Genomic DNA, 14,840 nt, shown 5'->3' with positions numbered 1-14,840 from the left:
GCTCGATGGAGTGGACAGCGGCGGAGCTCCTGGACACGATGAGAGGACGCACGGGCGGCGGGGAGCACGGCTACGACGAAGGCACGGCGATGGTGGCGTCGGCCATGGCGGGGGAGCGCGAGGGGGAGGAGCTGGAGAGGAGAGGGGGTGTCTGGGGGGTTCGGGGGAGCGAGGGAGGCCGGTCCACGACGTCACCGGGCGAGGGGAGCGGCGAGGCGGCGAGCAGGTGCGTGGCGCGCGCTGCGGTCGCCGTCGGGCACCTGCCTGCCTGCCTGGCCGGCAAGCAGCTCGCTGGAGCGGCGCTGGGCTGGGCCGGCAGGTGGGCCGGGAGCAGGCGTCAGGTAAGTTTTTCCATTTCTTTCTGTTTTCTATTTTTTTAATACTTCTGCAACTTTGTTGAATTAAATAAAATACTTAGGCAACTCCTAAAATCACCAAACTACTCCTGGTCCATAGTTGGATTATTTCCAACATGAAACATTTTAGTTTGGAGATGTTTGAGCATTTAAATATTTTATATAATTTTAAATGCCCAAATTCAAATATTTATGATTTAATTCAAAAATCCTAAGATGGCCTAGGAAAATGTGCATCACTTTTGGCAGAGGTTCTGAACCAAGACAAAAATGATGGGCATTTTAGAAGGGCATTTCAGGTTCATTGAAAAAGTTTTTTAGTAAACCCTAATTGGTTTCAGAGGGGACTGGGGGTTCTGTCATCCCCATTTCAGGTTTCTGATGAAAGAATAAACATGATGCAACACTCTAATGCATGAACTAGCTAGGGTGTGACAATACAATAAAGCGACAACCATATGGCTCCCGCCAGTTGCCGATAACTTGGTTACAAAACATGATCATCTCATACAATAAAATTTAACATCATGTCTTGACCATATCACATCACAACATGCCCTGCAAAAACAAGTTAGACATCCTCTACTTTGTTTGTTGCATGTTTTACGTGGCTGTATGGGCTTAAGCAATAACCAATCTTACCTACGCATCAAAAACCACAACGATAGTTTGTCAAGTTGGTGCTGTTTTAACCTTCGCAAGGACCGGGCGTAGCCACACTCGGTTCAACTAAAGTTGGAGAAACTGACACCCGCCAGCCACATGTGTGCAAAGCACGTCGGTAGAACCAGTCTCGCGTAAGCGTAAGCGTAATGTTGGTCCGGGCCGCTTCATCCAACAATACCGCCGAACCAAAGTATGACATGCTAGTAAGCAGTATGACTTATATCGCCCATGACTCACTTGTGTTCTACTCGTGCGCAACATCAACACATAAAACCAGGCTCGGATGCCACTGTTGGGGAACTTAGTAATTTCAAAAAAAAATCCTACACACACGCAAGATCATGGTGAAGCATAGCAACGAGAGGGGAGAGTGTAGTCTACGTACCCTCGTAGACAGACAGCGGAAGCGTTATGACAACGCAGTTGATGTAGTCGTATGTCTTCACGGCTCGACCGATCAAGCACAGAAACTACGACACCTCCGAGTTCTAGCACACGTTCAGCTCGATGATGATCCCCGGACTCCGATCCAGCAAAGTGTCGGGGAAGAGTTCCGTCAGCACGACGGCGTGGTGACGATCTTGATGTTCTACTGTCGCAGGGCTTCGCCTAAGAACCACTACAATATTATCGAGGACTATGGTGGAGGGGGGCACCGCACACGGCTAAGAGAACGATCTTGAAGATCAACTTGTGTGTCTAGAGGTGCCCCCCTGCCCCCGTATATAAAGGAGCAAGGGGGGAGGCCGGCCGGCCCTTGGGTGCGCCAAGGAGGAGGAGTCCTCCTCCTAGTAGGAGTAGGACTCCCCTCTTTCCTACTCCTACTAGGAAGGGGAAAGGAAGGGGGAGAGGGAGAAGGAAAGGGGGCGCCGCCCCCCCTCTCCTAGTCCAATTCGGACCAGATGGGGAGGGGGCGCGCGGCCCACCCTGGCTGCCCCTCTCTCTCTCCACTAGGGCCCATAAGGCCCATTACTTCTCCCGGGGGGGTTCCGGTAAACCTCCGGCACTACGGTTTTCTCTGAAATCACCCGGAATACTTCCGGTGTCCGAATATAGCCGTCCAATATATCAATCTTTATGTCTAGACCATTTCGAGACTCCTCGTCATGTCTGTGATAACATCCTGGACTCCGAACAAACTTCGGTACATCAAAATGTATAAACTCGTAATGAAACTGTCATCGTAACATTAAGCGTGCAGACCCTACGGGTTCGAGAACAATGTAGACACGACCGAGACATGTCTCCGGTCAATAACCAATAGCGGAACCTGGATGCTCATATTGGCTCCCACATATTCTACGAAGATCTTTATCGGTCAAACCACGTAACGGCATACTTTGTTCCCTTTGTCATTGGTATGTTACTTGCCCGAGATTCGATCATCGGTATCTCAATACCTAGTTCAATCTCGTTACCGGCAAGTCTCTTTACTCGTTTCGTAATACATCATCTGACAACTAACTCATTATTTGCAATGCTTGCAAGGCTTATGTGATGTGCATTACTGAGAGGGCCCAGAGATACCTCTCCGACAATCGGAGTGACAAATCCTAATCTCGAAATATGCCAACCCAACATGTACCTTTGGAGACACCTGTAGAGCTCCTTTATAATCACCCAGTTACGTTGTGACGTTTGGTAGCACACAAAGTGTTCCTCCGGCAAACGGGAGTTGCATAATCTCATAGTCATAGGAACATGTATAAGTGATGAAGAAAGCAATAGCAACATACTAAACGATCGGGTGCTAAGCTAATGGAATGGGTCATGTCAATCACATCATTCTCCTAATGATGTGATCCCGTTAATCAAATGACAACACATGTCTATGGTTACGAAACATAACCATCTTCGATTAACGAGCTAGTCAAGTAGAGGACACTACTGACGTTTAGTTTGTCTATGTATTCACACAAGTATTATGTTTCCGGATAATACAATTCTAGCATGAATAATAAACATTTATCATGATACAAGGAAATAAATAATAACTTTATTATTGCCTGAAGGGCATATTTCCTTCACCCTGTTGTCCGTTTTGCAATCCGGCGCTCCTATGTCACCCGGTGTCCCTTTCTACCTCTTTTCGTGTGCGGGTGTTAAACGTTTTCAGATTGGACCAAGACTTGTCTTGCGGCCTTGGTTTACTACCGGTAGACCGCCTGTCAAGTTTCGTGCCATTTGGACTTCGTTGGATACTCCAACGGTTAACCGAGGGACCGAAAAGGCCTCGTGCGTGTTGCAGCCCAACACCCTTCCAATTTGGGCCCAAAACCCACCTAAACCTCCTCCATCATCTCGGTCGTTCGATCACGATCGTGTGGCCGAAAACCGCACCTCATTTGGACTCTCCTAGCTCCCTCTACCTATATATTTGTGCTCCCCTCCCGAAATTCTTGCGCAAAACCCTAGACCCTCTCTCCCTCACCCGCCAGACATTTTTCCTGCTGACAGACGCGTCCGCCCGCGACGTCCGCCACCACATGTCGGGCTGGCATTCGCCCCGCCCGTTGCCCACATCGTCGCGCCGTCTGAGGCCCGCGAGCCGTGTCCGCCCCCCGCGGCCCGCTCCCTCGCGCCTCTCTTCACCCGCGCTGGTGAGCTCCTAGCTCCGGCCGCCGCCCGCCATCACCGCCGACGACGTCGACCCTCCGGACCGCTCCGCCGCACCTCGCCGGATTTCACCATCTCGACGCCGCCGACCGAGGCCCCTGCCTCGCCGCGCCTGCAGGACCCGGCCGCGAGCGCCGCGCATACGGCTGCCCACCGGCGTCGCCGGACGCCATCTTCGCCGGCGCAGACCCGCGGGACTTCCACCGGCCGCCGCCAAGCCCCTCGCCGCCTCGTCGATCCGGACGACACCCGACGCCGCCTTGCTCTGCTGAGCTCACCGGAGGAGCTCCGGAGCCACCCGAAGCCGCATCCGCGCCGCCCCTCGAGCTCCCCGTCCTCCCCGCGCCCGAGTGCCACCGGCCATCGTTGTCTTCACCATCTCCGGTGAGAGATCCGAGCGCATCGTCTACAGTGCACCGATCGGATCTGGGATCTGAAACCCTAAATTCTCGGTTGACTTTTCCCTCTCTCTTCATAATTTTTGGACATTTTCATCGCATCATAACTCATCATCCATGGCTCCGTTTTGAGCGTGTAGCATATCAAAATGTTCGTCTCAAAAAGTACATCATTTCATCTCTTTGCATCATTTTCAATTGAGCTCATCTTGATGCCCGAAATGTCGTTGGAAGAGGGCCATGTGATATATTTGTCAGATCTGCTGCATCAAATAGCTATTTGTCATTTTTGCCATGATTAATGTGTGCATGATATGCTCCTGAGCTCTACATGAGTTTTGTTATATGCCATGCCATCTTTACAGAGGTGCTTACCATGTATTTTTGTGACATTTGTGGTGACTAGCACAAGCTTGCAAAGTAGCGTAATCGGTAATGCTGATTTCAGGGACTTAGAATTTCACAAAGTCCTTGTCTTGTTTTTGTTATTATGCCATATGTTCATGTTGTTTCCTAGTGATCCGTGCCTCTTTTGAGGATGATCAGTAAGGATGTATTGTTAACATTGTGGTGCTCTATCCATCCGTGTCTTTGTTTGCATTTATGGAGCACCCTAGCTTGAGTCAATCAAGCTCTACTTTTACTATATCGTGAATCCTAGCAGATTGTTGACATGTTTAGTGATTTTGCCGAGGATGTTGCTATTGATCCGTGCATGCTATGTTGTTGTTCTTGCTATGTGTAGCTTCTATTTCATGTATTCTTGATGGGTGTATGCTTAGTTTGTCATGCCATGCTCTGTAGTGAGTGCATCGAGCTCGTAAACATGCCTACTCGTTAACTGTTTTGCATGCTCTAGTTTTTCATTAAGTCTGTATCTGTTTATGTTTTTGCCATGTTGACATGCTTGCAATTGTATTTTCTGATCCCTTTTGGCTCAAGGTCACTAAGGGACTTTTGTTAAGTGCTTTGAGTAGCTTCATGCCATGCCTTGATTTTCCATGATATGTTCCCACGGCATGTAGTTTTCATGCTCTAAAGTGTGCTTCCTGATGATAAATCCCAGACTTGTGTTAATTTCACTAAGTCTGAAACCTTTTATCATTTGCACTTTTTCCATGCTTGTTTGAGCCTGTTAATTGATGAATTAGCTGTAGCTCAGTGTTCATCTTTTGTCAAGCATCATGAGTGGATCCCTGCCATGTATTTTGTTTCCATGTTTGAGTGCTGTAGCATATTTCTCTTGATGCATTTAGTTGGTCACTTGCTGTTTATCGCAGACCGGTGCCATACTTGTTTAGCTTGCCATTTCCAAACCGTGCATCCGATTCCGGTGATCTTTATATCGATTTCAACCGAAATCACCTCACCTTTCTAGTGGCACTCTTGGATTTCGAAGTTGATTCCAGGTTCAATCATTCCTTTCCAAATCATGCATATGCATCACATACCGCATCCCGCATATCATACCATGTTCATGTGTTGGTTGTTTGCTATGTTCTGTGCTTCTTTCCGGTGTTTGCTTCTTTGGGTTGGTTCTGATAACGTCGCATTTGTGAGGACCCATTCGTCTACTACCGTTTGTCTTCTTCATGGACTCCTTCTTCTTCCTTGCGGGATTTCAGGAAAGATGATCATACCCTCGAAATCACTTCTATATTTGCTTGCTAGTTGCTCGCTCTTTTGCTATGCCTCTGCTGCGATACCTACGACTTGGTTATCATGCCTCCCATATATTATTTAATTAATGCATCTATATACTTGGTAAAGTGTGGAAGGCTCGGCCTTATGCCTGGTGTTTTGTTCCACTCTTGCCGCCCTAGTTTCCGTCATATCGGTGTTATGTTCCCGGATTTTGCGTTCCTTACGCGGTTGGGTTATACTGGGAACCCCTTGACAGTTCGCCTTGAATAAAACTCCTCAGCAATGCCCAGCATTGGTTTTACCATTCGCCACCTAGCCTTTTCTTTTCCCTTGGGAGTCGCACTCCTGAGGGTCATCACTATTTTAACCCCCCGGGCCAGTGCTCCTCTGAGTGTTGGTCCGACCGAGTAGACTACGGGGCCACCTCGGGGCAACTTGAGGGTTTTTTTACTCGTAGGATGTCTCATCTGAGTGTTCCCTGAGAACGAGATATGTGCAGCTCCTATCGGGATTTGTCGGCACATTCAGGCGGTGTTGCTGGACTTGTTTTACCATTGTCGAAATGTCTTGTAACCGGGATTCTGAGTCTGATCGGGTCTTCCCTCTAGAAGGAATATCCTTCGTTGACCGTGAGAGCTTGTGATGGGCTAAGTTGGGACACCCCTGCAGGGATTTGAACTTTCGAAAGTCGTGCCCACGGTTATGGGCAGATGGGAATTTGTTAATGTCCGGTTGTTGAAAACCTGAAGTTGACCTTAATTAAAATACATCAACTGCGTGTGTAACCGTGATGCTCTCTTTCCGGCGGGGTCCGGGAAGTGAACACGGTGTTGGAGTTATGCTTGACGTTGGTTATTCTAGGATCACTTCTTGATCATAGTTGTTCGACCGTGCTTTTGCCTTCTCTTCTCGCTCTCATTTGCGTATGTTAGCCACCATAAATGCTAGTTGCTTGCTGCAGCTCCACCTTATACCTTTTACCCTTCCTATAAGCTTAAATAGTCTTGATCGCGAGGGTGTGAGATTGCTGAGTCCCCGTGACTCACAGATACTTCCAAAACCAGCTTGCAGGTGCCGAGGTTACTGTGCAGATGACGCAACCAAGATCAAGGAGGAGCTCGTTGAAGATCTTGTCCTTTGTGTTGTTTTGTTCTAGTTGATGAGTAGTGGAGCCCAGTTGGGGTTGATCGGGGACCTTGTCGCATTTGGGGTTCTTCTTTTATTTTGGTTCCGTTGTCGGACCTTGATTGTATTTGGATGTTGTAATGCTTTATTCATGTAATTGTGTGAAGTGGCAATTGTAAGCCAACTATGTATCTCTTTCCCTTATGTATTACATAGGTTGTGTGAAGATTACCTCACTTGTGACATTGCTTTCAATGCGGTTATGCCTCTAAGTCGTGCTTCGACACGTGGGAGATAAAGCCGCATCAATGGCGTTACAAGTTGGTAATCAGAGCCTTCCCTGACCTTAGGAGCCCCCCCTGCTTGATCGAATAGCTGGCGTTGTTGAGTCTAGAAAAAAAGTTTTGAGTCATTTAGGAATTATATATAGCGGAGAGTTAGGAATTCTTTTTACTCCCCAGTCCCTTCGACGCTCTGGTGAGGAATCCTAACGTAGAGTTTTGACTCTTCTCTTCTCAAATTTCACTAAAAAAAATTTAGGATCACGCGGGTATCTTGGAATCGTTCCGATCGATTTGTGACGAGAACATTGTTCTTGGTGCCTCCTGTCATTTAGGGGTTGTGGCAGTGTCCCAGGGAGTTGAGCTCCGAGGTGTTGTCGTCATAGTTTTATCGTTGCAGTTCTAGAATACCTGAGATTAGTTTCGCCGACATCGAAAATCTCTTTTATGGAGTTGTTAGTGAGATAACCTCGACGCCACCCAGTACTAGGGCGGGAGTTCGGGAGTATTGCCATAACTCATATAATGGATGCTTTTCGAAGGTTGAGGTAGACGATTTCCGAAGGTTTCTTGGTTATGTGTTGAAGGATGGATACAGCTGGATGTAGGATTTGCTAGTTTTGGGTGAGATATTATGCTTCCCCTGTATCCCCAACACCTGATTGCATAACTGGGAAAATTTCGGGAGTTTATAAGTGCGAATTCAAGTAGCTCCTAGGATTTCTTTTCGACAGATGTATGATACGAAATTGGGGTTCGACGTCTAGTGGTCCGCCTATCCACGGTTGGTTTTACAGTGGTCTCGTTGTGTCTTAAAGAGTCGTTGGCTATGACGACTCGAGGATGCTTCGTATGTCATGTGCACTGCCTTGTACATGATGGTGTTGTACGATCGAGCCCGTGTAGGCGCCACCACGAAAACTTCTGACGAAATATCTATCATATGTTTGTTCTGGCTTATTCTGCAAGCCAATCCTTTGTTTTGTTTTGAGTTGTGGTATTCGAGTTGCTTCAATGTCAAGTGTTGATTCCATACCTTCCCCAAATGGTGTTCTCATACTCCGATGTGAATACCAATCCTTCATGATAATCGAGATTTTCATGTCAATCCTTTTCATCGGTGTGTTTCTCTTCTAGTGGATCCGATCACTTCAACATTCGCAACATCAATTATCAGTTCTTCTCAACGGTGTTTGCTTCATCTGTTCCAAGTTGTCTTTGTTTTCCCACCCACCCACCCTTCTTCTTCAAGGACTCAGATTTCTTATTCAAGTATCCTTTTATTGATGGGAAGCTTCTTCATTCCTTTTTCGTCAATGTCTTATCCGATGATTTCGCATGAAGATTCTTACGGAGCCTCAAGTTCGTCATTTTTTCATTATTTTTCTTCTCCGGTGGAACCAAGTCAAGATTTGTTGATCATACCCTTTTCCTTGTTTTAAATACCTTCTCATGCCGGTGCACCTCTTAATCATCCACTTCTTGCTATTCTTTTGTTCCGGAGTTCTCAAGATATTTCGAAGATTCATGGTTCTACTCTGCTTTCATTCAAGATCTTTCGAGGATGTTATCTCATTCAAGCGATTTAAATCAACCGGCGCAATCTATATTTTAAATCATCAACAGTGTTTCTTTTGAGTGGGCCCTAACCCACAGGTCTTTTTCCATGATCTTACCTGACTCTTGTATTTTCCCGGAGCTACCATCAAATTCTTTTCGAAGTTTGACGTAAGAATGAATTGTCATCAGTCAAATGTCTTTCTCCAAGATCTTTCATTTCTTTTCATTGCTGGTTCAACCTTTCAAATCGTCATTTTGGAGTATCTCAACAATTCATGGTGGTGTTTCTCGTCGTAATTCTCAGATTCTGAAGACCGAAGAAGAATTTTTCTCTCAATCTTGCTTCATTCTCTTCAAGATTAGTGGTTCTAGTTCAAGGCCATCCTGTCATAATTGTTTTGATTGTGAGAATTCCTTTCCCCTATCTGGAGTCCATCAATTCAGGTTTATTCATTCTCAGCTTTCAGTTATCATTCTCCAATCTTACCGGTGCTTCGCTCAAGTGATCTCTAATCGGCTCGTGATCTCTTCGCTCTCATGTATATAAATCCTCCAAGCATCCTCCTTCACTTTATAATTCTTCTTAGTGTTTTCCTTATCTTCTCTTCGTTCATTTTCAGTTCTTATGGTGGTTCGTTCAAGATTCTTCTTGCCTTGTTATCATATCAATTAATTCGTTGTTTCAACTCTTTCGGTGGACCGTCGAAGACCTTTCCAAGGTTGCGCAATATCTATCTTATTCCTTTCTTCGAGAATATGTAATATGTAATATCCATTGCTTGTCATCAATTTAAATTGGTGAAGGATACACATAACGTAATTCTTATTCTTGTTCATCCAAGTGATTAATTCCTTATTCCGGAGGTTCATCAAAATTCTTGATCTCATTTGTTCATCTTTCTTTTCCTGGAGTTCTAAGCACTCTCATTATTATTATATTTCGTCACGGAGATCCATCTAAATCATTTCAAGGCTTCACTTTGTGTTCTCAACTTATTTTTCCTTCCGTCTTCATCATCCTTTTGTTACCGGAGTTCTTCATGAAGGTTCTTCATGATGGTTCTTCAAGGATTTAATTCCTTCTCGAAGTGTTCATCAACATTCTTTTCTAAGGAGCTCAAGTTTTCTTCATCTTGCAGTCCGGAGTGCTATTCTTTCACGCATATATTTTGAGGTGGTGTTATGTCTTTCTTGATAATTTCCCTTCGTGCTCCGGGATTCACAAGTTATCGAAATGACATATATTAAATCCAGCAATCGCGTCATTGGAGTTATCCTGGGCTATATTTCACCTAAAGCTTTCCTTTAAGGATTGTCGCTCTTATGGTGTTTATCAATGATCCAAGTTCTTCATTTATCCTCCCGGTGAAATATTTGCTCGTCTCCTTGTTCGTACCAATCTAATTCTTTTTCCCGTGAATGGCAGGTTGTCACCTCGTAATTTGAGATGTATTCCATAAGACCATATCAAGCGTATTCTTTTCGTTGTTGGTGTTCCAACAACTCCGTTTGACCCTTCTCCTAAAGATGCCTTTTCAAACTCTTTTGTGGCAGAAGTTGGCATTTTCTTCTCCATTCTTTTATTTTAATCATCTATCTTCTATTTCTCTCTCCCGGAGGCATTGTGTTGCTGCTCTCTTCAAACCTTCTTCTTCTCCTTGTCATGCTTATCCTTTTAACCGGAGTGTTGTGCCCCTTTGCTCAAGCTCTTTGATTTTATCAAGTCTTTCATCTCTTTTCAACCGAAGTGTTGTCCGAATTTGTAATTCCTTGTTCCTCTTCCCTACCGGAGTGCTTTCAACTTCGCTCTTTCTCATTGCTTTCTTTCTTTCAATTTGGTCAACCTCTCAAGGCTCGTGGTTTCACTCATTTGTCAAAGAAGCAACTTAGTTTTACCGCTTATCTTCCTCCTCCGTTTTTCACTCCAGTGCCATTCTAGATCTCGGGACGAGATCCTCTCGTAGTGGTGGAGTGTTGTAACACCCCGAGACCGATGTGCCAGGTGCCTTCCAGTTATTCGCCGACATTGCCATGTCTTTGCTTGCATGTCATGCATCTCATATCATGTCATCATGTGTTTTTCATTTGCATACATGTTCGTCTCATGCATCCAAGCATTTTCCCCGTTGTCCATTTTGCAATTCGGCGCTCCTATGTCACCCGGTGTCCCTTTCTACCTCTTTTCGTGTGCGGGTGTTAAACGTTTTCAGATTGGACCGAGACTTGTCTTGCGGACTTGGTTTACTACCGGTAGACCGCCTGTCAAGTATCGTGCCATTTCGACTTCGTTGGATATTCCAACGATTAACCGAGGGACCAAAAAGGCCTCGTGCATGTTGCAGCCCAACACCCTTTTAATTTGGCCCAAAAACCCACCTAAACCTCCTCCATCATCTCGGTCGTTCGGTCACGATCGCGTGGCCGAAAACCGCACCTCATTTGGACTCTCCTAGCTCCCTCTACCTATATATTTGTGCTCCCCTCCCGAAATTCTCGCGCAAAACCCTAGCCCCTCTCTCCCCTCACCCGCCGGACATTCTTCCCCCCGACGGACGCGTCCTCCCACGACATCCGCCGCCACGTGTCGGGCTGGCATTCGCCCCGCCCGGTGCCCACATCGCCGCGCCGCCCAAGGCCCGCGAGCCCGTGTCTGGCCCCCCCGGCCCGCTCCCTCGCGCTGCCTGCCCGCGCCTCTCTTCGCCCGCGCCGGCGAGGTCCTAGCTCCGGCCGCCACCCGCCATCACCGCCGACGACGTCGACCCGCCGGACCTCTCCGCCACACCTCACCGGATTTCTCCATCTCTACGCCGCCGATCGAGGCCCCTGCCTCGCCGCGCCTGCAGGACCTGGCCGCGAGCGCCGCGCCTACCGCCGCCCACCGGCGTCACCGGACGCCATCTTCGTCGGTGCAGACCCGCGGACTTCCGCCGGCCGCTGCAATGCCCCTCGCCGCCTCGTCGATCCGGACGACACCCGACGCCGCCTTGCTCCGCTGAGCTCGCCGGAGGAGCTCCGGAGCCACCCGAAGCCGCGTCCGCGCCGCCCCTCGAGCTCCTTGGCCTCCCCGCGCCCGAGTGCCCCCGGCCGCCGTTGTCTTCAGCGTCTGCGGCGAGAGATCTGAGCGCCTCGTCTACAGTGCACCGATCGGATCTGGGATCTGAAACCCTAAATTCTCGGTAGACTTTTCCCTCTCTCTTCACAATTTTTGGACATTTTCATCGCATCATAACTCATCATCCATGGCTCCGTTTTGAGCGCGTAGCATATCAAAATGTTCTTCTCAAAGAGTACATCATTTCATCTCATTGCATCATTTTCATTTGAGCTCATCTTGATGCCCGAAATGTCATTGGAAGAGGGCTATGTGATATATTTGTCAGATCTGCTGCATCAAATAGCTATTTGTCATTTTTGCCATGATTAATGTGTGCATGATATGCTCCTGGGCTCTACATGAGTTTTGTTACATGCCATGCCATCTTTACAGAGGTGCTTACCATGTATTTTTGTGACATTTGTGGTGACTATCACAAGCTTGCAAAGTAGCATAATCGGTAATGCTGATTTCGGGGACTTAGAATTTCACCAAGTCCTTGTCCTGTTTTTGTTATTATGCCATATGTTCATGTTGTTTCCTAGTGACCCGTGCCTCTTTTGAGGATGATCAGTAAGCATGTATTGTTAACCTTGTGGTGCTCTATCCATCCATGTCTTTGTTTGCATTTATGGAGCACCCTAGCTTGAGTCAATCGAGCTCAACTTTTACTATATCGTGAATCCTGGCAGATTGTTGACATGTTTAGTGATTTTGCCGAGGATGTTGCTATTGATCCGTGCATGCTATGGTGTTGTTCTTGCCATGTCTAGCTTCTATGACATGTATTCTTGATGGCTGTATGCTTAGTTTGTCAGGACATGCTCTGTAGTGAGTGCATCGAGCTTGTAAACATGCCTACTCGTTAACTGTTTTGCATGCTCCAGGTTTTCGCTAAGTTTGTATCTGTTTATGTTTTTGCCATGTTCACATGCTTGCAATTGTATTTTCTGATCCCTTTTGGCTCAATGTCACTAAGGGACTTTTGTTAAGTGATTTGAGTAGCTTCATGCCATGCCTTGATTTTCCATGATATGTTCCTATAGCATGTAGTTTTCATGCTCTAAAGTGTGCTTCCTGATGATAAATCCCAGACTTGTGTTAATTTCACTAAGTCTGAAACCTGTTATCATTTGCACTTTTTCCATGCTTGTTTGAGCCTGTTAATGGATGAATTAGCCGTATCTCAGTGTTCATCTTTTGTCAAGAATCATGAGTGGATCCCTGCCATGTATTTTGTTGCCACGTTTGAGTGATGTAGCATATTTATCTTGATGCATTTAGTTGGTCACTTCCTGTTTATCGCAGACCGGTGACATACTTGTTTTGCTTGCCATTTCCAAACAGTGCATCCGATTCCGGTGATCTTTATATCGATTTCAACCGAAATCACCTCACCTTTCCAGTGGCACTCTTCGATTTCCAAGTTGAGTCCAGGTTCAATCATTCCTTTCCAAATCATGCATATGCATCACTACCGCATCCCGCATATCATACCATGTTCATGTGTTGGTTGTTTACTATGTTCTGTGCTTCTTTCCGGTGTTTGCTTCTTCGGGTTGGTTCTGATAACGTCGCGTTTGTGAGGACCCGTTCGTCTACTTCCGTTTGTCTTCTTCATGAACTCGTTCTTCTTCCTTGCGGGATTTCAAGCAAGATGATCATACCCTCGAAATCACTTCTATCTTTGCTTGCTAGTTGCTCGCTCTTTTGCTATGCCTATGCTGTGATACCTACCACTTGCTTATCATGCCTCCCATATTGTTGAACCAAGCCTCTAACCCACCTTGTCCTAGCAAACCGTTGATTGGCTATGTTACCGCTTTGCTCAGCCCCTCTTATAGCGTTGTTAGTTGCAGGTGAAGATTGATGTTTGTTCCTTGTTGGAACATGGAGATGTTATTCCTTGTTGGAACATGTTTACTTGTTGGGATATCACAATATATCTTATTTAATTAATGCATCTATATACTTGGTAAAGGGTGGAAGGCTCGGCCTTATGCCTGGTGTTTTGTTCCACTCTTGCCGCCCTAGTTTCCGTCATCTCGGTGTTATGTTCCCGGATTTTGCGTTCCTTACGTGGTTGGGTTATAATGGGAACCCCTTGATAGTTCGCCTTGAATAAAACTCCTCCAGCAATGCCCAACATTGGTTTTACCATTCGCCACCTAGCCTTTTCTTTTCCCTTGGGAGTCGCGCTCCTGAGGGTCATCATTATTTTAACCCCCCAGGCCAGTGCTCCTCTTAGTGTTGGTCCGACCGAGTAGACTGCGGGGCCACCTCGGGGCAACTTGAGGGTTTATTTACTCGTAGGATGTCTCATCTAAGTGTGCCCTGAGAACAAGATATGTGCAGCTCCTATCGGGATTTGTCGGCACATTTAGGCGGTGTTGCTGGACTTGCTTTACCATTGTCAAAATGTCTTGTAACCGGGATTCCGAGTCTGATAGGGTCTACCCGCTAGAAGGAATATCCTTCGTTGACTGTGAGAGCTTGTGATGGGCTAAGTTGGGACAGCCCTGCAGGGATTTAAACTTTCGAAAGCCGTGCCCGCAGTTATGGGCAGATGGGAATTTGTTAACATCCGGTTGTAGAAAACCTGAAGTTGACCTTAATTAAAATACATCAACCGTGTGTGTAACCGTGATGGTCTCTTTCCGGCGGGGTCCGGGAAGTGAACACGGTGTTGGAGTTATGCTTGACGTAGGTTGTTCTAGGATCAATTCTTGATCATAGTTTTTCGACCATGCTTTTGCCTTCTCTTCTCGCTCTCATTTGCGTATGTTAGCCACCATAAATGCTAGTGGCTTGCTGCAGCTCCACCTTATACCTTTTACCCTTCCTATAAGCTTAAATAGTCTTGATCGCGAGGGTGTGAGATTGCTGAGTCCCCGTGACTCACAGATACTTCCAAAACCAGCTTGCAGGTGCCAAGGTTACCATGCAGACGACGCAACCAAGCTCAAGGAGGATCTCGTTGAAGATCTTGTCCTTTGTGTTGTTTCGTTCTAGTTGATGAGTAGTGGAGCCCAGTTGGGGTTGATCGGGGACCTTGTCGCATTTGGGGTTCTTCTTTTATTTCGGTTCCGTAGTTGGACCT

Source organism: Triticum dicoccoides, chromosome 7A (assembly GCF_002162155.2).
Source record: "Triticum dicoccoides isolate Atlit2015 ecotype Zavitan chromosome 7A, WEW_v2.0, whole genome shotgun sequence".
NCBI classification, from domain to species: Eukaryota; Viridiplantae; Streptophyta; class Magnoliopsida; order Poales; family Poaceae; genus Triticum; species Triticum dicoccoides.
This window is presented reverse-complemented; position numbering follows the sequence as displayed.